Source organism: Quercus suber, unplaced genomic scaffold (assembly GCF_002906115.3).
Source record: "Quercus suber isolate HL8 unplaced genomic scaffold, Cork oak 2.0 scaffold_74, whole genome shotgun sequence".
Classification (NCBI taxonomy): domain Eukaryota; kingdom Viridiplantae; phylum Streptophyta; class Magnoliopsida; order Fagales; family Fagaceae; genus Quercus; species Quercus suber.
The window spans coordinates 913996-937663 of record NW_027069539.1 but is presented as its reverse complement, the minus strand read 5'-3'; the positions used below and the strand labels follow the sequence as shown (position 1 = coordinate 937663).

The 23668-nt window shown below is 34.1% G+C and overlaps 2 long non-coding RNA genes across 2 annotated transcripts; one reads left to right on the top strand and one right to left on the bottom strand.

The window, feature by feature from the left end:
* Nucleotides 1–19996: 19996 nt before the first annotated feature.
* Nucleotides 19997–21068, top strand: LOC111989125 (uncharacterized). Its single transcript, XR_002880513.2, has 2 exons — nt 19997–20347; nt 20645–21068. It is a non-coding gene; the product is annotated as an uncharacterized LOC111989125 (long non-coding RNA).
* A 290-nt stretch (nt 21069–21358) lies between these two features.
* LOC136067487 (uncharacterized) lies at nt 21359–23396 on the bottom strand. Its single transcript, XR_010628953.1, has 3 exons — nt 22548–23396; nt 22109–22447; nt 21359–22019 (listed from the first exon to the last, which is right to left on the bottom strand). It is a non-coding gene; the product is annotated as an uncharacterized LOC136067487 (long non-coding RNA).
* Between the last annotated feature and the right edge of the window lie 272 nt (nt 23397–23668).

Below are 23668 nucleotides of genomic sequence, written 5' to 3'. Positions count from 1 at the left end.
AATAGTAATCTGTCTGGTGAATAGTGATCTGTCACCATTGTCTGCCCAGTTGTCTGTCTGATCATTTTGTCTTACTTAGCATATTAGTCTGTATCTGTGTAATTATCATAACATAGCGGATCAGAGTTGTCCTCATACTGCTCATGCTTATGGAGCACTCCATAAGTATTACAAAGAGCACAATATGAAATAAGAAGGTAAATAGGAACACGATTTGCTGTCATTAGTCTAGGATCCTTAACTATCCTTCTTTTCCCAATAAACTTTATTGTTGAAGGTTTTAGACCATACACAACTATCCTGTTAGTGTAGCCATATAAGTGGAAGTCTCTGTCCAATTCTTTATGTACTTCATAAATCTTGTTACTCATGAAATTAGACTATTCTTGAGCCAGAGCACTTGGATCCTCAAGTGATAAATAAGTATCTCCTGTATACCAGTTGTATTCAGGGCTACATCCCCAATCATGGATAAGGACCAGAATCTGTACTGGCTGAGCTTCCATATAATAGCTAACGTCCCATACAGGAAAAGTACTCCATATTAACATTTTCATATATTTAAGTCCTCCAATATGTGTTGCTACTTCTTGGATGACTTTGGGGAATAAACTAATCTGAGCTGCAGAAGTTATGATTAATTTGCTAATAAACACCGCTTCTAGCATTTCAGATAACTATAAAGGATCACGGATTACTAGATCCTCTGTCTCTGTATTGATAAGTAATCCTGGATAAGGATTGTATCTATCACCAGTTCCTTCATAAACTCTGTCTGCTTCTCCAAAGCTTTCATACCATGTAGCTTTATGGGATAACCATGTATCGTCTATCATATCTTCTGTTCTGATAAATGCTGTAGAGACTAGAACTTTAAAAAGATACATTCATCTGTCATAAGAACTTGTCAAAGCTCTATGAGTTAATATATTCTGTTGGATTTCAGGAGGTAAAGTTCTGATGGCAAGCCTCATCATTTGCTGTATCTTAGGGTGGAGCCTTGAAAAGCTTGTACCCAAAAGATAGCTTTTTAGAGACTGTGATTCTGTCTTTGTGCAGCTTGAATCTCCATCCTCCTTGCCAGGGAGTTGACAACTAAGTGCTTCAATAAATGCACCAGTGCTAACAAGATGTAATTCCAAATCCTGAAGGGTCTTTCGGAATAAGGGTTTCTGTCTGAGGGTGAAGGCTGCCTGTAAATTATCAAGAAGTAGTTTAATATGGAAAGGAAGGTCTGTAAATTCTCCGTCCTGAAACATGAGATCAGTGCGGAGCACTTTTTGCAGAATTACACTATTTTCACTACATGAATACATTGCCTCTGCTAGCAATGTATCCTGAAGGGATATTGTCTTTATCGAGACGCCTTCATGCATATCCGAAATCCTTACTGAAGGCTTTCGGAATTGTTTGGGTTGCACCGCTAGTGCCTTACCCTTGCCTTTCATGTCTGCCTAAGAAGTTCTTTTACTCATAGTTGTATGCAAATGGGTTTTGAGAAAAGGATTATGTCTTGAAATATTATTTTGAGAATAAACATATTCATGCAAAGCTTCTTTAAAATTCATTTTTAAAATCCTTTTGCCAATGTCCTCCTGTGAACTTTCTGTAAAATGTTTAATAAGAAAGTCATTTTTAAAATTTAAAGTATATATAATAAAACAAACTTTTATCTGTACACTTTTGTGCTCTTGCTGAGTAATAGTGGTATTAGAGTAGTTATGATGGAGTCTATCGAAGTGAGTGGAATTCAAAAGTTTTTCAATATCTACCATGACTCTATCCATGTATGTATATCTCATTCTGCGAGAATATGTGAAATAAAGCTTCTTTTCCATAAAGTCTCTCATCAATTATTGTAATAGTCTGGGAGAAATCTGTCACAAGCTTATGATTATCTTTTCCTATGAAGAAATTAAATCTGTTTTTGTTCAAGAAATTATCACAATTAATGTTTTCTTTAATTATTAGTAAAAAAAAATCTATCAGAACTTCTTTTATCAAAACATCTGTCAAACTGTCAGTTTGTTTAGTCCATTTTTATTGACTAAAGGAACTTGTAAGCATAGTTCTATCTTTTGTACTTTCCTTTCATAAGGTGTTTGGACTATATGCTGGTGCCTATGCAAAAAGGTAATAAAAAAAGAAATCTCTGTCTCTATATCAGAAGAAATCCCTGTCTCTATATCTTGTTTAGACTTTTTCATGTCCTTATCTGTTAATTGGTGAACAAGTGATATTTTTGTCTCTAAAATTTACAAACTTCTTTCAGTTCCATAGATTGTTTCTTTATTAGTATCCTGTAAGATAGTGACATTATAGGGGAAATGAATTTCTTTTGGGATAAAGGGTAGGATGGGATCAAGAAGTACGTTAATTGCATTAGTTTAATTCCTTCGTCTATCTCTTTCAAGACCATAAAAGAGTTTCTTAAAACAACTTTGGAAGAAAGATCACATATATCTTTATGATTAATTAATCCATTGGTCTGAATTAATTTTTCTTGTATACAATTCATGTTATGAGTACCTGAGTCTGTTAATGTGATTTCTGTAAAAGAAAACTCTTTATTAATCACTAGATTGATTTTTGTATGCCATTTTTGAAAGATTGCTTTGTCAATTAAGCTCAAGAAATTCTGTCTATTGCCATCATCTTTTTCTAATAAAGGTGGGGGTTTAGAAAATTCTTTTAAATTTATTTTATATTCTCTTCATTTATATCTATGTGATTATTTTCTTTGATATTTAGTTTCCTGTTTTATTATTTTTGCTCCTGTCATTAAGTCTTTTATGGTTATTGGTTTTGTATCTACTGCATCCTGTTTTATTTTTGTCTTTTCTTTCTTATCTTTAGAATTTTCTTTCTTTCCACATTCTATGACATGGTGTCCATCTTTTTTACACTTAATACAAGTAATAGGTATATCTATGGAATCTTTTAGCTTTAGTAAATAGTTTCTTTTGTCTTTTAAGTGATTAGGTAGATTTTCTATCAATTTCATTACTATGTCTTTTTGTTTTCATTTTCTTTTACTGGCTTTAAGTGGGTAGGTTGATTTTTGTTCTTTCTTTTTCGTAACTTGATCTATCTCTTTTTTATTAACATTAAATATTTTCATCAATTCATTTAGTATGTCTTTTTCAAATTCTAATTTACTGATTTGTTTAGCAAATTTTTTTTTTTTTGTTTATCACATTGTTTTTTAGTGTGACCATATTTTTTTACATTTATGACAAATAGTATTTTTATCGTGTCTGTCAGTTTTCTCATTATCTGATAACTCAGTAGTATTTAAAACTGCTATATCTTTTTCCTTACCAATATCTAAAGGTAAATTTAAAATTTCTATCTTTCTCGTTAACTCTGCCAAACTATCATTTTGGGTATATATTATGGATCTTTCAATTGATTTTAGTCTTTCATCAATTTTTTTTTTAAGCTATTATTATTATCAATTTTCCATCTCTTGTTGACTACATTTGCTTTTACTATACTATCACTATTTTCCTTTTCTTTATTATTATTAGTTTTCCTTCCTTTGTTGACTATTTCTTTAGCTTTTGTTCTTTCTTGTTTTTCTTCTTTAAAAGTACTATTTTCTTTTAACATCTTTTTTCTTACAACTTTCCCTACTTCTTCTTTCGTCTTCATCTTTTCACTATTCTGTCTGTTAATCATCTCTTTTACTTTATCTTGTGAACAGTTTTAGACCCTTTAAACCAACCAGATTAACCTAGTAAATTAGTCAAGTGATTAACTTAGTCAATTTAAGCAATTTTAGGTTATCACAAACATACAATCATATCAAAAGTATAAAGCAACGGAATAATAAATAACACAAGATATGATCACCCAGGAAACCACACGGTAAAAACCTGGGGAGGATTTGACCTAGCTATCCTCAAGGTAAACCTGAATCCACTATGCGAAAGAATCGAAATTCATACAAAAGGACTTACAAGCTCCCCGCTTGACTTCCTAATGCTACCCACCAGTAGAACTTACTGACACGATCACGTGCAAGCTCCGAATCCACGGACTCCTTCTTTCTTGGATTCTCTAATCAGCTACAAGCACCCACGCTTGTTATTCTTTAAGCTCCAATGGCAGCAACCGAGTTGATCATCAAGATGTTGATACTATCTCTACCTTGAAAACCCTAAGTTTTGTGTAAAGGAAAGCTCTTCTAGATCTCACAAGAGATTTACACAAAACAGAAAAGTATGAGCAACAACACAACAGGAGCAACTCTAAAAATGTGGCTAGGGTTTTTCTTTATATACCTAGGGTAAAAACAGAATAACCAAAACGTTTAATGAGTTAGGGCTGAGCTGGAATATTCTGCAGAAAAACATTCTGCCCGAGATTCGATCAATCGAGTCTTTCTTTCGATTGATCGAGCCAGGCCGAAATGCACCAATGCATCTGCAGCCTCTCGATTCCAACTTTACATGAAAGACACAACTTTGAGCAAGCCTAAACAAGACTAAACATATTGTTTTGATCAGGGTTTGCCAACATTACACATTAGAGTTCTAAATACATAAATTCCTAAATCTTTAGAACCTAACATCTTGGTCTATTACTATGTCATCTTGGTCTATTACTTTATCTTCCTCTATTACTTTAATCATCTCTTTTAACATGTCTTCATCTTTTCACTATTCTGTCTTTTAATTATCACACTGTAATTTGGACCTATGTGTATATAAGAAATTTTTTAAAGTATTAGACCGCCTTTAAATATTGAGCTTTTGATTCTCAATATATATATAGTGTAAGGACTCAATTTGGAAAAGCTCTCGTAAAATTCATCCCATAAGCCCAAACAATACATTTTTAGAGAGTGAGTTCAAGAACTAGGCCCTAACAAACGGACAACGCCCAAAACAGGACTCGCATCCGTTGAAGGCCGGCGTGCCAAAGTTACTTCTCAAGGTCTCTCCTCGGCATCGATCTGAGGATCCTGACCGAGGTCCCCTAACTGTTCGCGTTTCACGCCTGACATTTCAATGCGCGAGACGCGCCCTCATTAATATCCTCGTGGATTGATATAGATCCAGCGGTCTACAGCCTCCTTGGAATTTGGTCAGGATTAATGCCGCTGATAACCATTTTCTCGAATTCTGTGTGGATCAATTCCCACCAACCTCCACATTTTATATAAGGCTCTCTGGGGGGAAATGTCCTTCCACACTCCATGAACCCTCTAACAAAACAGGAAACACGTCCCTTCAGCTCTCCGAGCCCCTTCAATAACCCTACCAGGATTGTGACAAGAGTTTGGAGAAATAGGGCGGCCTTGGATGGGAGTGAGGGCACACAGGCCAAAGGTCCTCTTCCCTCGACCGAGAGTCATTGTGGCTGTAGCCCACATCAGACTTCCGGCGTGGCAGAGTTTAGGCGTCATCTTGATGGTGTCGTGCATGGCGGTCAGGAGGGAGGTTCCTGAAGTACATAACGCTCTTCTCCGGGGTGCACCCATACTTGCCCTTCAGACTGGCAGTGACTCGCGCCTAGCCTATCCATCGATAGAGGCTCGCAAGATTATGTCATGTCCGGTGCCCGGGTGTTGCCGTCTCTAACGGCCAACCACAATGGAACCGGGAGAGAATCAAGGGAACACCATGGGGAGGGGTCGTCACGCGCCTATGCATCTACTCCTCTCTTCTCGCCGGCACCAACCGCACCGGCCTGGGGGTTGTTGGCAGCCTTAAAACATGCCCGCCTCAACCCCCTTCCCGAAAGTTAGTTTTAAAATAGGCCCGTCTGGGCCTCTGTTTGTAGAATTAGCTTTAAAACACGCCTGTCTGAGCCTCTGTTTGTATCTTGTATTTACTTTTCGATTGATAAAACGTTGTGATGTTTGTTTCCTTCTCCTATTCTCTGAATCTTTTACTTTCCTGCAACGATCATATCTTGTGCAAAAGTGTTATTGTTGGTTGTTACTTCGTTTTTTTTTTTTTTTTTTTTGAAGTCGGGGTCATTATCGCCGGTGGTGACGAAAAACTACCAATTGTAAAAAGCCCCCAACGGTGGAAATCGCTAGCCGTCGCGCCTGCTAACGCCCTAGTTCTTCCCACAGACGGTGCCAATTGTAAGGACTCAATTTGGAAAAGCCCTCGTAAAATTCATCCCATAAGCCCAAACAATACATTTTTAGAGAGTGGGTTCAAGAACTAGGCCCTAACAAACGGACAACACCCAAAACAGGACTCACATCCATTGAAGGCCGGCGTGCCAAAGTTACTTCTCAAGGTCTCTCCTCGGCACCAATCTGAGGATCCTGACCGAGGTCCCCCCCCCCCCTTTTCATTGTTCTGTTGGTTCCCTTTATATAAACCTCTTCTCACCATCTCTTTCTTCCACCTGTTGATCATCCATGCGCTTCCCTTCTGACCATCCGTCCCATCAGCTGCGTTATCAGTAATCATGTGATTTGTAATGGCCAAGGTTGTCATGTCCAGGAGTCACATCTCCATTAGTGCGGTCAGAGGGTTAGGTGAGCGCATATATTATGGAGGTGACAACCTGTCCTAGGCTTGTTCCCCCACTTGGTGTTGGCCTCGGTCCACCGAGGACAGGTCATCCTCAGTAGGGTCCTTACAGTTCAGGCCTTTATGCAGCGTCCTCGGGCGATTCTCCATCCTCGACATGGGCCTTGGGCCGGATGTAAAATGGGCCGAGGCTATCAGACTTTCAGTCCCCACATATAGCATTTAACTTTTTTTTATATGATAACTTGTTTGCAAATATTAAAATTCTTGTTTTCTATATCTCACTATGGATTACACAAAATGAAATTTTATATTGCGTACATATCTCTTACATAATCAACAATTTAGCCAACTGTTAGAAGTATTGATTAAATGATTAAATTTATCATATACCAATAGTTTAAACTTTTGAAACAATTGGTAATTTAACATTGTATCAGAGCATGAGATCTTGGGTTCGATCTTTGTCTCCTCTACTAAACCTCCCATTTAAATTCTCACGTATTGAATTTCACCTATCAAAAGGTAGTTTCGGCTCACATGTAAAAGGGAGTGTTAAAAGTATTAGTTAAATGATTAAATTCACTATATTTGAATAACTTAAGCTTTTAGGACACTTAAGATATTTTTTTCTCATGGTAAGAAATTAGGTGAGTTTGGATTAAACTTGTATTTTAGTTGATTGTTTATCTATATATATATATATATATATATATATTAAAGCATTTTTTTAGAGTATAATTTATACATTTGTTTATTTTCAACAAATAAGCAAATAATTTGTTGGCAAAAAAACTAATCTAAACATACGATTACTAGAACAATTTGTAAGGTCTACAAAGGACTGGATAGCAGCAAAAAGCTTTATTCCAACAGTTTCAGAAATAGACCAAACAAAAAGCTTATGGATCCATTAGCTAGACGTCATTCATGGTATCATGAAGATATTCTCGATCACAGAGAACTTCCTCGATGATTACAAGGAAACTCAACATTAATTTTACTCATCAATATTGTGTTTACATTTTAAGTATACTCTATTACTCTTTACTGGATACAACTTTTAGTCAACCATAACACGGTTGATTTGATTAAACCGCACTCTGTCACTACCATACGCGGTAAAGGTGTCATTAATGACCTCACGCACACAACGGAAAACTCTGGAAACATTGCATTGCGCTGCCTAACAAATTAAAAACTGCATGCAATAAATTTTATTATTATTATTATTATTAATTGTACATATGCAATAAAGTTATATAATATTTGTAAATATATTGGCAACGCAAACACAAAGGTTATATGGTTCAGCCTTGTCGGCTTACGTTCATGAAACCCTTAAGGATTACATTTTTATTATGTAAGAATGTAAAATAAAGCCTATGTTATAATGAACCCTAACATGAATATATATATATATAAGCGACTAAACCCTAGACTACTAGTACAAGTAAGAATGAACTTATATCTATTACATTAAGCTAGTATATCTAATATATTTCTAACAATGTTGAGAAAAAATTAGTATAAACAATTATAAGAACTATAACACAATTTTGACTTGTGTTAGGAGCAGTTCACCTATGTGACAAATCTTTATAACACGATATATCCATAAATTATCCTAATTATTTTGTTTATTGAGGCTTTATAAACTTCCAATATATATGTGAGAATTCTTAAAATCCAAACCCACATCACAATCTACACAATTGTTGATTTGTTTTAGATGCACAATAAAGAAAGCTCTTGGAACCTTACATGTAAAATAGTGGTGCTCAATTTTTTCGCATAATTAGGTTGAAAACGACTTTTATGTGAAAGGAACCGGGAGTGTCGATCTCTTTTTCAAAGTTAGCTATGATTGAAAGGAAGAGGAAGAAGAAAATAATTGGTTCCTAATTTCCACATTCTAATTCTTTTTCTGAAAATGTAGTATTATGAAGTATGAACTCCCTAGGCCAAACAGCGTCACTTGTCAAGTCAAAGATGATAAACATCATGTATTAGAGCATTAGCATTGGGGAATGCTAATGCCAAATTTAAGAGAAATTTGAAATTTTAAGCCCTAAAACCATCTGTATTGGGGAATGCTAAACAACAGTATTGCAAATTTTTTTGCAATACTGCTACAGTGTAATTCTAAACATAGAATTGCACTGTAGCAAGTATTATAAAAAAATAATAATATTTTATCTGACTTGCTCTCCTCTATCTCTCATCTCTCGTCTCTATCTCTTCATCGCTGAACCCAAAAACCATATCACGGCGAAACAGCCAGCCAACCCAAAAACCAACACCACGGTGAAACAGCCACCCAGCAACATATCACGCCAACTCAAAAACCGAAACAGCCACCCACAACCCAGCACCACAGAGCATAGCCAACCTAGCACCATATCATCCCATTGAGCACGGCGACACCCACCGGATCACAACCATTGAGCATGGTGAAACCCATATCACGAATTCGCGATCCATGACCCACGATTCACAACTGGAGCAGTGTGAGTACAAGCTCGTCATGGAGCGAATGAAGTTTTGGGTTTTATTGAAGCCGAGTTTTAGGTTTTATGGGAAATGAAGGCTTTGGCGGAAGTTTACAGAGGAAGAAAGCTGAAAATGAGAGAGAGGAGAGAGATGGGAGAGAAAAGATATAATTTTGTGATATATTATTTTATTACGTGGATATATTATTTTAATGAGTAAAAGAGTGAAATAGAAGTTTGGGATGTGGAGGTATTGAAGTAAAATGATATGATATAATGATAAAGTAGATTTTTAGAATTGTAAAATAGAATAGCATTGAAATTTTTCAATGCTAATGCTCTTATGGTTAGATAAGTACATAGTAGTAGAAGCCATGACATATCAGACTATCAAATATTGCTTGGCAAATAGAGAGATTCAATTCTATTACATATCTCTTATATAATCAACACTCAACAGTACTACACCCACGAAGTTCTCCTTCTAGCAAATTTGTGGAGTGTTTGGATTAAACATTTTTTTTTTTGAGTTTATTTTTTTATACATAGTTTTCTAAAGCTTTATTTTATTTTATTTTTAAGTATAATTGTACATTTGTTAATTTTCAAAAAATACTCGAACTAAATTTTGACAAAAATCCCAATCTAAACATACACCCACTTCAACAATTTGTGGGGTCTACAATGGTCTGAGATGGCAGCAAAAAGCTTCAAGGAAGGCCTCTTATACGAACCGATTCTTTCCATAATTAAAAACATGGTGGAAATAGGCCAAACAAAAGCGTATGGGTAAGTGGGCTGACCAGGGGAAAATATATGGGTGAACTAACCGAGGTTAATGTATAAAATATTCTTGATTCCTGGCTAAGACGTCATTCATGATATCATAATTCATAAAATATTCTTGATTCTTGGCTCTGAGCTTTGACTTCTGAGTGGCCTTTTTCGGCCACTGGCTCATTCGAATTTGGTGTTTGAAGTATATTAATATACACTGCTCCCATTTATTTCAGTGTTTGCTTTATGTAAAAAGATGGACAACTCATTAATTAGCTCAAGCACACAAATGGACAAACTAAATTATGGAGAAAATGAGAAATTCATCAATGATATCATTAACTACTCAGGAGAGAGCACAGTACTAATATAGAAGTATAAACAATAATAAAATAGATGATAAAAAAAAAAATAATAAAATAGATATATTCAAAATAAGTTAAAATAGAGTATGAAATATGAAAACAAAAACTAGTAAAATCTTACTTGAATAAAACTTCTGTCTTTGATAAAACTTGAAAACAAACTGTCTTTGATACAAGCTTGAAAATAAATACGTTTTGAAGAGTTACAAGATTATAAAGTAAAATTTGCAAAAGGGTTACAAGACTATATCTGTTTGAAGGGAAGGGTTACAAGATTACAAGAGAGAAAGGATTACAAAAGTCTTTCTAAGGGAGAGAGCTATCTTGGACCTAAGCTTTTAACTGAGAATTGAACTTGGAAATTAGGACCTGAAATTATGGACCTGTCTTCTGTCTTTGGAATCTATCCTTTTATAGATGAAGTAAACCATGATAAGCCTTTAAAAGTAACCTGAGTTAGCTAACTCAAGTTAATATGTCGGTAGAATCTTATGAACAGTAAAAGTATTACTATTCATAACAGTAAAAGTCTTACTATTCATGAATAGTAGCCTGTCTGGGAATTTGATAGGAAACGCGTGCTAGTGAACAGTGGTGACTCAAAAATCTTTTCGTATTTGTTTGGACTGTATTGGATCTGTCTAGAAACTATTCACGTATGCTGGTAAATAGTGATCTGTCGCCAGTGAATAGTAATATGTCTGATGAATAGTGATCTATCGCCGTCATCTGTTCAGGAGAGCATTCTGTCTATCTATCAATATGTATTCGCGTAGTTATCGTAATCTAGCGGATCGGAGTTGTCCTCATACTGCTCATGCTCATGGAGCACTCCATAATCATTACATAGAGAGTAGTATGAAATAAGAAGGTAAATAGGAACACGGTCCTTTGCTATCATCTGTCTGGGATCCTTAACAATCCTTCTTTTCCCAATAAGCCTTCTTGCCAAAGGTCTTGGTCCATGTACAGCTATTCTGTTGGTGTAGCCATATAAGTGGAAGCCTCTATCTAATTCTTTTTGTACTTCATAAATCTTGTTACTCATGAAATTAGATCATTCTTGAGCCAGAGCACCTGGATCATCAAGTGATAAATAAGTATCTCCTGTACACCAGTTGTATTTAGGGATACAACCCCAATCATGGATAAGGACCAAAATATGTGTTGGCTGTGCTTACATATAATAGCTAATGTCCTAAGCTGGAAGAGTACTCCAGATTACCATCTTCATATAATTAAGTCCAATATGTGCGGCTGCTTCCTGGATGACTTTGGGGAATAAACTAATTTGAATTGCAGAAGTTATGATTAATTTGCTAATAAACTCTGCTTCTAGCATTTCAGATAACCATAAAGGATCATGGATTACTAGATCCTCTGTCTCTGTATTGATAAGTAATCCTGGATAGGGATTGTATCTGTCTCCTGTTCCTTCATAGACCCTGTCTGCATCTCCAAAACTCTCATACCATGTAGCTTTATGAGATAGCCATGTGTCGTCTGTCATGTCTTCTGTTCTGATAAATGCTGTAGAGACTAATACTTTAAAAATATACATCCATCTGTCATAAGAACTAGTTAAAGCTCTATGGGTTAATATATTCTGTTGGATTTTAGGGAGTAAATTTCTAATGGCAAGCCTCGTTTTTTCCTGAATCTTAGGGTGGAGCTTTTAGGGATTGTATCTGTCTCCTGTTCCTTCATAGACCCTGTCTGCATCTCCAAAACTCTCATACCATGTAGCTTTATGAGATAGCCATGTGTCGTCTGTCATGTCTTCTGTTCTGATAAATGCTGTAGAGACTAATACTTTAAAAATATACATCCATCTGTCATAAGAACTAGTTAAAGCTCTATGGGTTAATATATTCTGTTGGATTTTAGGGAGTAAATTTCTAATGGCAAGCCTCGTTTTTTCCTGAATCTTAGGGTGGAGCTTTGAAAAGCTTGTTCCCATAAGATAGCTTTTTAGAGATTGTGATTCTGTCATTGTGGAGCTTGAATCTCCATCCTCCTTGCCAAGGAGTTGACAATCGAGTGCTTCAATAAATGCCCCGGTGCTAACAAGATGTAATTCCAAAGCCTGAAGGGTCTTTTGGAATAAAGGTTTCTGTCTGAGGGTAAAAGCTGCCTGTAAATTATCAAGAAGTAATTTAATATGAAGAGGGAGGTTTGTAAATTCTCTGTTCTGAAACATGAGATCAGTGTGGAGCACTTTTTACAAAATTATACTTTTTTCACCACATGAATACATTGCCTCTGCTAGCAACGTATCCTGAAGGGATATTGTCTCTATCGAGACACCTTCATGCATATCCGAAATCCTTACTGAAGGCTTTCAGGATTTGGGTTGCACCGCTAGTGCCTTGCCCTTTCCTTTCATATCTACTTGGGAGGTTCTTCTACTGATAGTAGTCTGCAAATAAGGTTTGGGAAAAGGATTATGTCTTGAAATATTATTTTGAGAATAAACATTTTCATGCAAGGCTTCTTTCAAATTCATTTTTAAAATCCTTTCACTAATGTCTTTCTATGAAATTTCTTTAAAATGCTTTATAAGAAAATCATTTTTAAAATTTAAAGTATATATAATAAAAAAAAAAACTTTTCTCTGTACACTTTTGTGCCCTTGCTGAGTAGTGGTATAAGAGTAAGCATGATGAAGTCTTTCAATGTTAGAGGGGTTAGAATTCAAAAACTTTTTCCTTACAAAGTCTATCATGATTCTATCCATTTTATATGTGTCCCTATATATCTCATTCTGTGAAAATATGTGAAATAATGCTTCTCCATAAAGTCTTTTAACAACTGCTAAAATAGTCTGGAGAAAATCTATTAGAGACTTATAATTAATTCTATCTATCAAGAAATTAAATCTGTCTTTACTCAAGAAATTACCATAATTAATATCTTCCTTAATGATTAGCAAAGGAGAATCTGTCAAGACTTCTTTTATTAAAACATTTGTTACATGAGTAGTTGAGATTACTACAAAGGGTGCAAGAATGCCATCTGTCAAACTGTTAGTTCGTTCAGTCCAATCATATTGACTTTTAAGCATAGTTCTATCTTTTGTACTGAATTCTTTTTCATAAAGTGTTTGGACTATTGTTTGGATTATATGTTGTTACCTATGCAGAAGAGCAAGGGGGAAATAAGAATGAATCTCTATCTCTATGTCTTGTTTAACCTTTTTTATGTCCTTATCAGTTAATTGGTGAACAAGTGATATTTCTATATTTAAAAATGACAAACCTCTTTTAGTTCCATAGATTCTTTCTTTATTAGTATCCTGTAAGATAGTGACCTTATAGGGAAAATCAATTTCTTTTGGGATAAATGGTAGGATGGAATTAAAAGATACGTTAGTTACATTAGTTTTAATTCTCTCATCTGTTTCCACAAAATAATTTCTTAAAATAACTTTGGAAGAAAGGTCTTTAATAACTTCAACACATATATCTTTAGATACATTAGGTAATTTATGATTAATTAATCTAGTGGCCTGAATTAATCTTTCTTGTATACAACTCATATCAACACCTGAGTCTATTAAAGCAATTTCTGTCAAGGAAAATTCTTTATTAATTACTAAAGTAATTTCTGTATGCCATTTTTGAAAGCTCAAGGAATTTTGTTTATTGCCATCATCTTTTTCTAATAAAGGTGGGTCTATCATGGGTTTAGAAAATTCATTTAAATTTATTATTTCTGCAATATTCTGTTCATTTATATCTATGGAATTATCTTCTTTAATCTCTTTAATTTCTTGTTTTACTATTTTTGCTTCTGTCATTAAGTCTTGTATAGTTACAGGTTTTATATTTATTCCATCTTGTTTTAATTTTGTCTTTTCTTTCTTATCTTTAAATTTTTCTTTCTTTCCGCATTCTGTAACATGGTGACCATCTTTCTTACACTTAATACAAGTAATAGGTATATCTATGGAATCTTTCAACTTTATTAGCTAAAATAAAAACTATTATACACACTTTTTAAACTAAAACTAAAATCGTGAGTTAAAGACATGATTTCTAACTCGAAATTATGTTTTCAATTCACAATTTCAATCAATTCAATACATTTGAAACACAACTAGAAGAAACATAAACAGACTTTTGTCACAACTTTGACAATAATTTGCTTATGTGACAAGTTGTGAGTAGTGGAATAAAAGTGGTAAGTTCACAACTTTACTCACGACTTACCACGTGAGCAAATGATAACAAAAGTTATGACCCTAACATTACTCACGAAGAAATACACTGCTACAATGGTATAATATTATTATATTAATATTATACTATAAAAATTAAGTCTTTGTTCTGATTGCTTGAAACCGTTTGAGCTAAAGGATATATAGAATGTAAACGGGGTCCACTACATGTCTACATCATTAAGAGCATTCGCATCAGCTCTGGTATAAATGTGTAAAATACACATTTTGATCACTTTTACATATTTTGAACCAAAAAACACTCCACATCAATCATTTTAAAATCATGTAAACTTGTGGAAATTTATCAACGAGCTACAGTACCCGTGTAAATTTACACGGGCACTGTAGCTCGTGTATTTAATTTTTTAATAATTTTTTCTCCCTCCTCTCTAACTGACTCTTATCTCCTACCTCTCTTCCCCAACATCCAGCGCGCCAGAATCAACTGAAAATGAACCCAAACAAACCCACACACAAACAAACCCAAACGGCCAGAATCAACTGAAAATGAACCCAAACAAACCCACACACAAACACACCCACACACAAACAAACCCAAACGGACAGAGATATCGGTGGTTATTGGAACGATTTGGGTCGTCGGATCTCGTGGGTCAGCCGGTGAAGCGTGGAGTGTGGATCGGCCGGTGAAGAAAGGATCTGGATCACCGGAGCTCGTGGGTCTTGTTTGATCGGAGCTCGTGGGTATGGGTCTTGCCTAATCGGAGCTAGGGAGATTGGTGCTTGTGGATCGGAGCTAGGAAGATCAGAGCTGTGGATCGGAGCCTGATCGGAGCTAGGGAGATTGGTGCTTGTGGATCGGAGTTAGGGAGATCGGTGTAGCTGTGGATCGGAGCTTGTGATCGGAGTTGTGGATTGGATAGAGCTTGTGATCGGAGATGGGTATAGAGAGATAGACCGAGAGGGAGAGCAAGAGAGAGAGATGGGCATAGAGAAATAGAATCAGAAAAAATGGAAAGAGAGAAAGAGAGAGAGACAGAGAGACAGAGCGCGTATAAAAAGGTTAGTTGAGAAATAATAAAATAATTGAAAAAATTGATTATTTAAATAAAAGAGGGGATAGAATAGATGAACTGATGTGGGTGTATTGTAAAAGTGAATGTGTAAAATAGAAAAAGTAGGTTTTTATGTATAAAATAGACACAAATTTTACATGAGCTGATGCGAATGCTTTAAGGGAACACAAGTACAACAAAGAAATAAAGTGAGAGAAAAATAAATAAATAAATAAATAAAGTAAGAGGGACATCTAAGATGTCAGTGATGAATCATGATCCATAAACATAAAGTATGCTTTATGACATAATCAAATCTTTTTTATGTTCATCCACTTTGGACTTCAAATGATTCTCGAAAAAAAAAAAAATTGGACTTCAAATGAAGCTTCAAAAAGATTACAGGAAAACTAAAATTTCTACTAAAAAATAAATGTTTATTAGGCATTGTTAGTTTAGAGACGACTTGTTCCTCTATAGTATCATCAACGATTTGAATAATTTAATAACTCTCCCAAAATCTGGGGATTATTGGATACCAACCCTAATCCAAGCACTATACGTTATATCACATAAAATAAAGTAAACGACATGAAGATTATAAAGAAGATGGCAATGCATCATCTGTTAGTTGATAGCTTAGTATGACCAATCTTCCTATCATTGAATGTTAAGTTAATTGCCTTTCAAATAAGACCGTAATTTTTATATTTAAAAAATAGATAGATAAACCAATAATTTTAAACTGTTTTCTTTTCTTAAAGTTAGAAGGTTTTTTTAGTGGGTTCTAGTTAGCTCAACTGGTAAAATCTTTGATAGTTGAATAAGAGATTTGAAGTTCAATCTCAGCCTACACCAAAAACCGATTATTGTTTTGGTTTGATGATAAAAAGCTATCATTAGGAGCAGACACATAGGTTGAAAGTTGAAATTCTCTTTAAAAAAAAAGTTAGAGGGTTTTTTCCCCAATTAATTGGAATAACTAGGAGAGCTTAGAGAAAATATGTGAACTCCAAGTTTGCCCCTAAAGAATTAATTTGACTCTCAGGATAGTTTGATAGATTAGTACATCAGAGATTGCTCTACCATTATTAGAGATGAAGGAAGAAAATAAGTATAGATATTGTTAAATATGGGAGGTGAGGTGGGGGATTGAATCTAAATTTCTTACTCTAATACAATATTAAATTAGTAATTATTCTCCCAAAAGTTTAAACTTATAGGGGATAGTGAATATATTCATTTAACCTAATAATTATTAATATTATTTCCATGAAAATTCTGCTTGTCTTAGAGATAAAGCAATTAATTGGATTTTAATTTTTTTAGGAAAAAGCAGCATTGTATCTTTGATATAGATAAGTGAAATTCAACTACTTTTTTAAAAAGAGGGGGAAAGTTAAGGGATGTTCTAAGGGCATTGATTTAGGAAATATGTTTAATTAGAAATTTTTTATGAGAAAAAAAAAGTAATTAATTTTTTTGACAGTTTTTTATTTTTTACAATAAATCATAGGTGGTTAGTTATTATGGGTTGTAATTTGAATCCACAACTTAAATTACATTTTTGTTTATCCTTAACAGCCAATAACAATCTACCATTTAAGATTTTGATTTTAATTTTTTTAGGAAAAAGCAGCATTGTATCTTTGATATAGATAAGTGAAATTCAACTACTTTTTTAAAAAGAGGGGGAAAGTTAAGGGATGTTCTAAGGGCATTGATTTAGGAAATATGTTTAATTAGAAATTTTTTATGAGAAAAAAAAAGTAATTAATTTTTTTGACAGTTTTTTATTTTTTACAATAAATCATAGGTGGTTAGTTATTATGGGTTGTAATTTGAATCCACAACTTAAATTACATTTTTGTTTATCCTTAACAGCCAATAACAATCTACCATTTAAGATTTGTTGTGAAAATATTGTGAATATAATATTTCTTTTATATTTTTTATAAAAATTGTGTTAAAACTTTCTTAAAATGATTTATTACATGATTATAAAAAATAAAGAAAGAAAAAGCAAAAGTACTATTAATATATCTTTCTATCATAGTATTTCTTATTGAGAATATGCCAACAGAGTTCAAAAGAAAAAATAGTGGGTTAATCACACATTGAAAATAAGTGTGAGTTAAAGAGATTTAAAGCTTGTACTGTATATTCAAAAGTTAGACCCTTTAGATATATACCACTGTAAGTTTCTTTAAGACATTCTTCCCTCTTCCCGTGTGTGTGTTAAAAATTTTTGGTATTCTCAAAAGAAAAAATAGTGGGTTAATCCCACATTGAAAAATGAGTGTGAGTTAAGAAGGTTTAAAGTATGTGCTGTATATTCAAGAGTTAGACCCTTTTGAATATACACCACTGTAAATTTCTTTAAGACCTTCTTCCCTCTCTCTATGTGTGTGTTAGAAAATATTTAGTATTTTAAAAAAAATAAAAAAAATAAAAAGAAAAATGAAAAAAGAGAGAGTTCAAACAAATCTTCGGGTGTGTATAAATCCCCGACAATAGGGAAACATTTTATTTTTTCAAGGGAGTAAGAAATAAGCTTGTCTTAAATGAATTGATGTACAAATTTTTTATTACGAATTATTATTATATATTTTTGTTGTCTTTCATATGCTTTTTAAAAATACGTTCTATTGGTCTACCCAAACTTGAATGCTACTATAGAGTACTTGACTTGGTTAATCCAATAAATTCAAACCAAAAATGACAAGTTGAACCTTCTAATTATCCTTTTCGATCATTGTGGTTTGAGTTGGAAGAATCAGTACACAGTTTATTTCGGTGCAACATTAGTTATTCTATATTAAAAAAATTGTATTACATATTATATAAATTGATGTTTACAAAGCTACGCATTCTTGGCTTGGAAGAATTCCAAACGACGGGCAACACAACATACGTTTTTTTTTTTTTTTTTTTTTCTTCAAGGCGTGAGAGGGAGCAAAGCGGAACTGTGCGTTACTGTGCAGCTACTGTTCACATGAACAGTAGCCGCATTTGTTGACTTTTGTTCATGAACAGTACATTTGTATACTGTTTATGGACCCACAAATTTTATTTTTTATCAACTTTTTCATTAAAAATGGGTCTTACGGTACTATTTACACATTTAAAAATTATTTTGCTACAGTATTTTCAGTTTTCAGTTTTCATTTTTCAGTTTCAGCAACAATAAATTCAATCCAAACAGACCCACTATATAAATTGATGTTTACAAAGCTACGCATTTTTGGCTTGGAAGAATTCCAAACGACGGGCAACACAACGTACGAATTATGACCAGAGCTACACCCCAAAAAAAAAAGTATGTATTTATTGATCAAAAAAACAAAAACAAAGTATCTTTGACTAGAAAAAGGAAACCTATACGCCTTTCTCTTGTTGGAAAAGAAGTCCACTAAAGTAAAACAAGTATATCTATACAATATTGTCGAAGAAAGAAAAGTATTTGTTTGATTATTTTGTTAGAACGGTTCCCTCTTTCTACATAGGAAGTAACTCTGTTGAAAATATCATATTTATTAGGTTTCCTTTTATTATCTTAAAATAGTTTTTAGACAAGCTTGTGTTCTGTTCTTTTCTTTTTTCTCTATCTCACTTCATTTTTTGCTTTCTATATTATTTAAACAAGTTTAAGTTCAAGTTACATATGATATAATTTTAAACAATATTATATCACTTAATATTTTTTAATTAGATGCAAATTTAACAAATTCATCATTAAATTACATTATCTTCGTGTATTCTTCATGATTGCAAAATTTCAAGATGATTAAATTAAAGATTAATAGTCATGTCATCAATTAATCAATTTTTTTTTTTAAAATTTGAGTTTTTGTAGCTTAAAATAATGCATAAAAGATGAGTTTATGAATCAAATAGTAAATAATATCCGATTGGCATGAAAATTAGCATGCATGTTAATTAAGAACATATATAACATATAATCTAACTGTGAGATTTTCAAAATATTTATTTAATAATAAGTTATTGGATGGTGTAATATTACATAAAAGACGAGTTTATGAATTGAATAGTATAGCAGAATAGTAATTAAATAATATCTAACTAGCATGAAAATTGACATGCATGTTAATTAAAAATGTATAGAACATGTAATTCAATGATAAGATTTTCAAAATATTAATTTAATAATAAATTATTGGGTAATGTGATACTACTTAAAGTTATCTATATATACACTTTATTAATGGAATTAAGAAATAAAAATTGGAGGGAAATAAATGAAATTCATCAAACATACTCAATGGTCAATATATATTGGCGTTAGAAATCATTACTCCTAGACACCGAACTCTACCTCTTCATTTATAGCTATGTTGAAATTTTTAATAGTCTTAATAAATTTTTGGCGAAAACACTATTTTGGTCCCTACATTTTTGAATTACAATCAATTTGGTCCCTACATTTTGAGAGCAATCAATTTGGTTCCTGTTATTTTCAAGTCATAATTAATTTGGTCCCTACCGTTAAATGACTAACGGAATCTACTTAGGTGGCAAACGGAATGTACACATGGCATAAATTAAAATAAAATATAGATAGTGCTTCCACATCAGCCTTCCACGTCAGCTTCCTTTACTGTTAAAACCGCACATGAGTCTCACGTGACTCACTTATCATCAACATCATCCTCACTTGGCAACAACACAGACACGATTGAATTCTTAATCCCAAAATGAAATTTTGAACCCTAACCCCTTCTTCTTCATAGCCATTAACACAGACATGATGAACGAAGCTCCTCAATGAACATGAACTCCTTCCTCTTCATAGCCACATCTCTTCTCTCCTAATCCCCAAGATCAAAGCTCCTCTCGTCTCGCCGATTCCACTCTCATCTCGCCGATTCCATGGCCGATTCCCAATTGAGCTCTCGACCCTCAAAGAGACAAAGAAATAGAGAACCCAAACGTCAATGACAAACCCAAACAGCAGGTGAGTTGTTATGTGTACTTTCTTTGTGAATGTTAAGAATAAGTATTTTAGAATATTATTCCACTTATAATGGGTGTGTCACATATTGTTAATTAGAATGATTTGTGGGTCACCATGTTTGTTCATATACTTTGTAGCTAACTATGCTTTTATTTGGTGGCTTTCTTATAAGCAATCAAGTTCAATTTTGTGGAATCCTAATTGAATTCTTTGTCCTTACAACCGGGGTAGGGGTAGTGCTTTAATCAAAATTATGTTATTTTAATAGGCCAACTAACACTGTAAACTCAATTGCAGGTTGTTTGCTGATGAAAAAATTTTCAATGACTTAATGAAGAGATATATGAGTGCGACAAGCAAGACAAGGTGCTTATATAGCAGAGGCAGAGAGATTATCACACTTCAAGTTGCAAATTGTTAGAGGAAAAAGGTTTTGACGATGTGTTTGGTAGTGTCATTGGTAATATATGGGATCTGCATTTGTGTGATTGTAGTTTTGGTGGGTTAAAGGACTGGGTTTATTGTACTTAAACTAAGAGAGAAAAAAACTAAGAAAAGTTTTTGATGTAGTGGAGTGTTTTTTGTCAATGTGTTTCCAAGTATCAATGCATCTGCTGGTTATGTCTGATAATTTTGCTGGTTCTGTCAGATATATTTAAGGTTTTGAGAGTTTATTTGTTGTACTTTTCACTTTAATGAAATGGCAATCTTATTCCCCAAATGGTGTATTTTTTTTTTTTTGCTGTTGTGTAATCTGCAGTTGAGCTTTAAGGGGTTTGAAAATCAAGTAATATGTAGACTGTGCAATAGCTGAAATTGTGCAATGCACTTACTGCCAAATGCAATTTCATCATCTCCACTAACTGCCCTGTGATGGCTCAACAAAATTGACAATGATTCCATTAATTCCACTGTATAACATAAATGAACCTGTTGGGTTTAACTACCATTAAAAAAAAAAAAAAAATCAATCCCATAACCATCAAAAAAAAAACAATACAAGATAGTCATAAAGCCTTAGATCAGGTATTTACGTTCTTGGTGTTGGTTCTTTTCCTTTTTGGCTTTTTGGCAGCTCCTGGAAGTGAAGAATTTCCTCTAACCTCCCCTTGCAACTTCTTTTGTTATGGCCTAACCTCCCACATGCCTTACACTTCTTAGGGACTCCTACTCTTCTAAGCTTGGTATGGCAGGTTGGTTCATCAGGTTCCTTTACTCTACTTTTTTTAGGCCTGCCAGGCGGTCTACGTTTAATGGGAGGTTGCACAAAAGGAAGTCTAGTTGATTGCCACATGTTCTGCCCATTGATTGGCTCTATCATTGGCTCATAGCATGCCTTATACGCATTGACTTTGTAGCAGTCATTTACATATTTTTCAGCATCTTCTCTGTTGAAAAAAATACATGAAATGGCATGGTAGCAAGGTATACCAGTGATCTCCCATTTCCTACAACTGCACTTGTATTCAGCCAAGTCCACAATGAAGCTATTAACCCCATTTTTTACCTCAAACTTGGTATGACCAGCCCAACAAGCTAGCCACTTGCCACTTTCAAGCTTCTATTTGTGCAACCTCTTCTTAACCTTAGTACACAACTCCGACTCAAATTTCAAGATTGTTTCCTTGTTTAGTTGAAATCGTCCCATTAAATACAATCTAATGTCCTCAAGCTGAATACACAAACAAATGAAGAAATGAATTATCACACTATTAAATTACAATTAAAGTGAAAATTTACAAAAGAATGTAGATAAATTACCATGCTAATTATGGGCTTCCCTCTAAATTTCAAGATCCTGCTATTGAAACTCTCACACATATTGTTCAGTATCGTATCACTCATTGCATCCCCACGAAACATATGTCTAGACAGATTGTTGTTGAATGGTCTTGCAACCAGTTGTATGCCCTTCATCAATTTCTTTTAGTTCATTCATGACCCTCTCATATTCTTGGAGATATGTTGCTTTTGCAGCTTTCCAGAAAAACTCCCTAATAAGAACACCGGGTGATTCTTCCTCAAGTTATTGTACAAATGTCTACAACAAATCCTATGTTCATATTGTGGCCAATTGTCAGCAAATGTTTGCACCAAGCCCTACCAAGACTGAGGTAAAGTCAATAACTCTAACAGAATAATGTAGCTTGCTTGAAAATTCTCAAACATTAACCATGAAAAATAAAGTTGTAATACATACCTTTTGCTGGTCTGATATGAATGTCCACCTCCTGGCTTCACCTATGTCTGCAAGCAACAAATTTAGAAACCAAGTCCATGAATCCTTGGTTTCGGCTTCTACAACTGCAATTGCTAGAGGGAAATATTCTTCATTGGGATCTCTAGCAACTGCAGCAATCAAGTGTCCACCTAACTTGGTCTTCAAATGGCAAGCATCCAAACCAATAATTGGCCTGCATGCAGCCAAGAATCCCCTCTTACAAGCTTCTAGACACATATACAACTTTGGAAATAAGGCATCCCAGGCAGCAAATCCATCTCAGCTGCTAAATCACCTTCATTGAAGGTTTGCACCTTCATAAGTATTGTACTACCAGGACTAGACCTCCTTAACTCTGCACAATAATCCCATAGCTTGTTATATTGTTCTGTGTAAAACCCATCAACAAATTCATGAGCTTGACCCTAGCCCTACTTGCTTTGCTGGCACTTATCTGGACCACATATTTTTCATGCACAACATTTTGAATTTCTGCAACCTTAAGCTCAGGATGACACCTTACTTTTTTCACCAACTTCTTGGCAAGGAATTTAGCATACACCTAGAATTTTTATAACTCCTGCTACATGTATGTTCCAAGTTTAGTGTTTTGAGTTGGTAGCTCATCTCCCTTGAAAGCTTTGCCAGGTAGCTACAAACTTGCACCTTCTTGGCAAATAGCTCTAACCCTTTTCTTTAAACCTGATCCCCCATCCTCCATGAATTGCATACTCAGTGATAGCATCCTTGAATTGCTTAGGTGAGTTAAAAAGCATATCCTTCTCAAACCTAATATTTTCAGCTTTCAATACTAGCTTAAAAACTGGATAATTGCTCCCTAATAGAATTATCAACAAAAATCATCATCATCATCATATCATCTGATGAAGATGATTCATCAAGACTTAATAACTCCTCAGTCTCATAATCGGAGTTGATTACCTCAGCACCCATTTGCTCCACTTGTTCAACCACATCATCATCACTATCCCAACTATCACCACCATCAGAATTTTGATTGAGGTGCATTAATGCTGCATCTTCCTCTTCCCTATCACTTTCACCACTATCGGTGACAATAACAGGTTCTTTACCTAGCT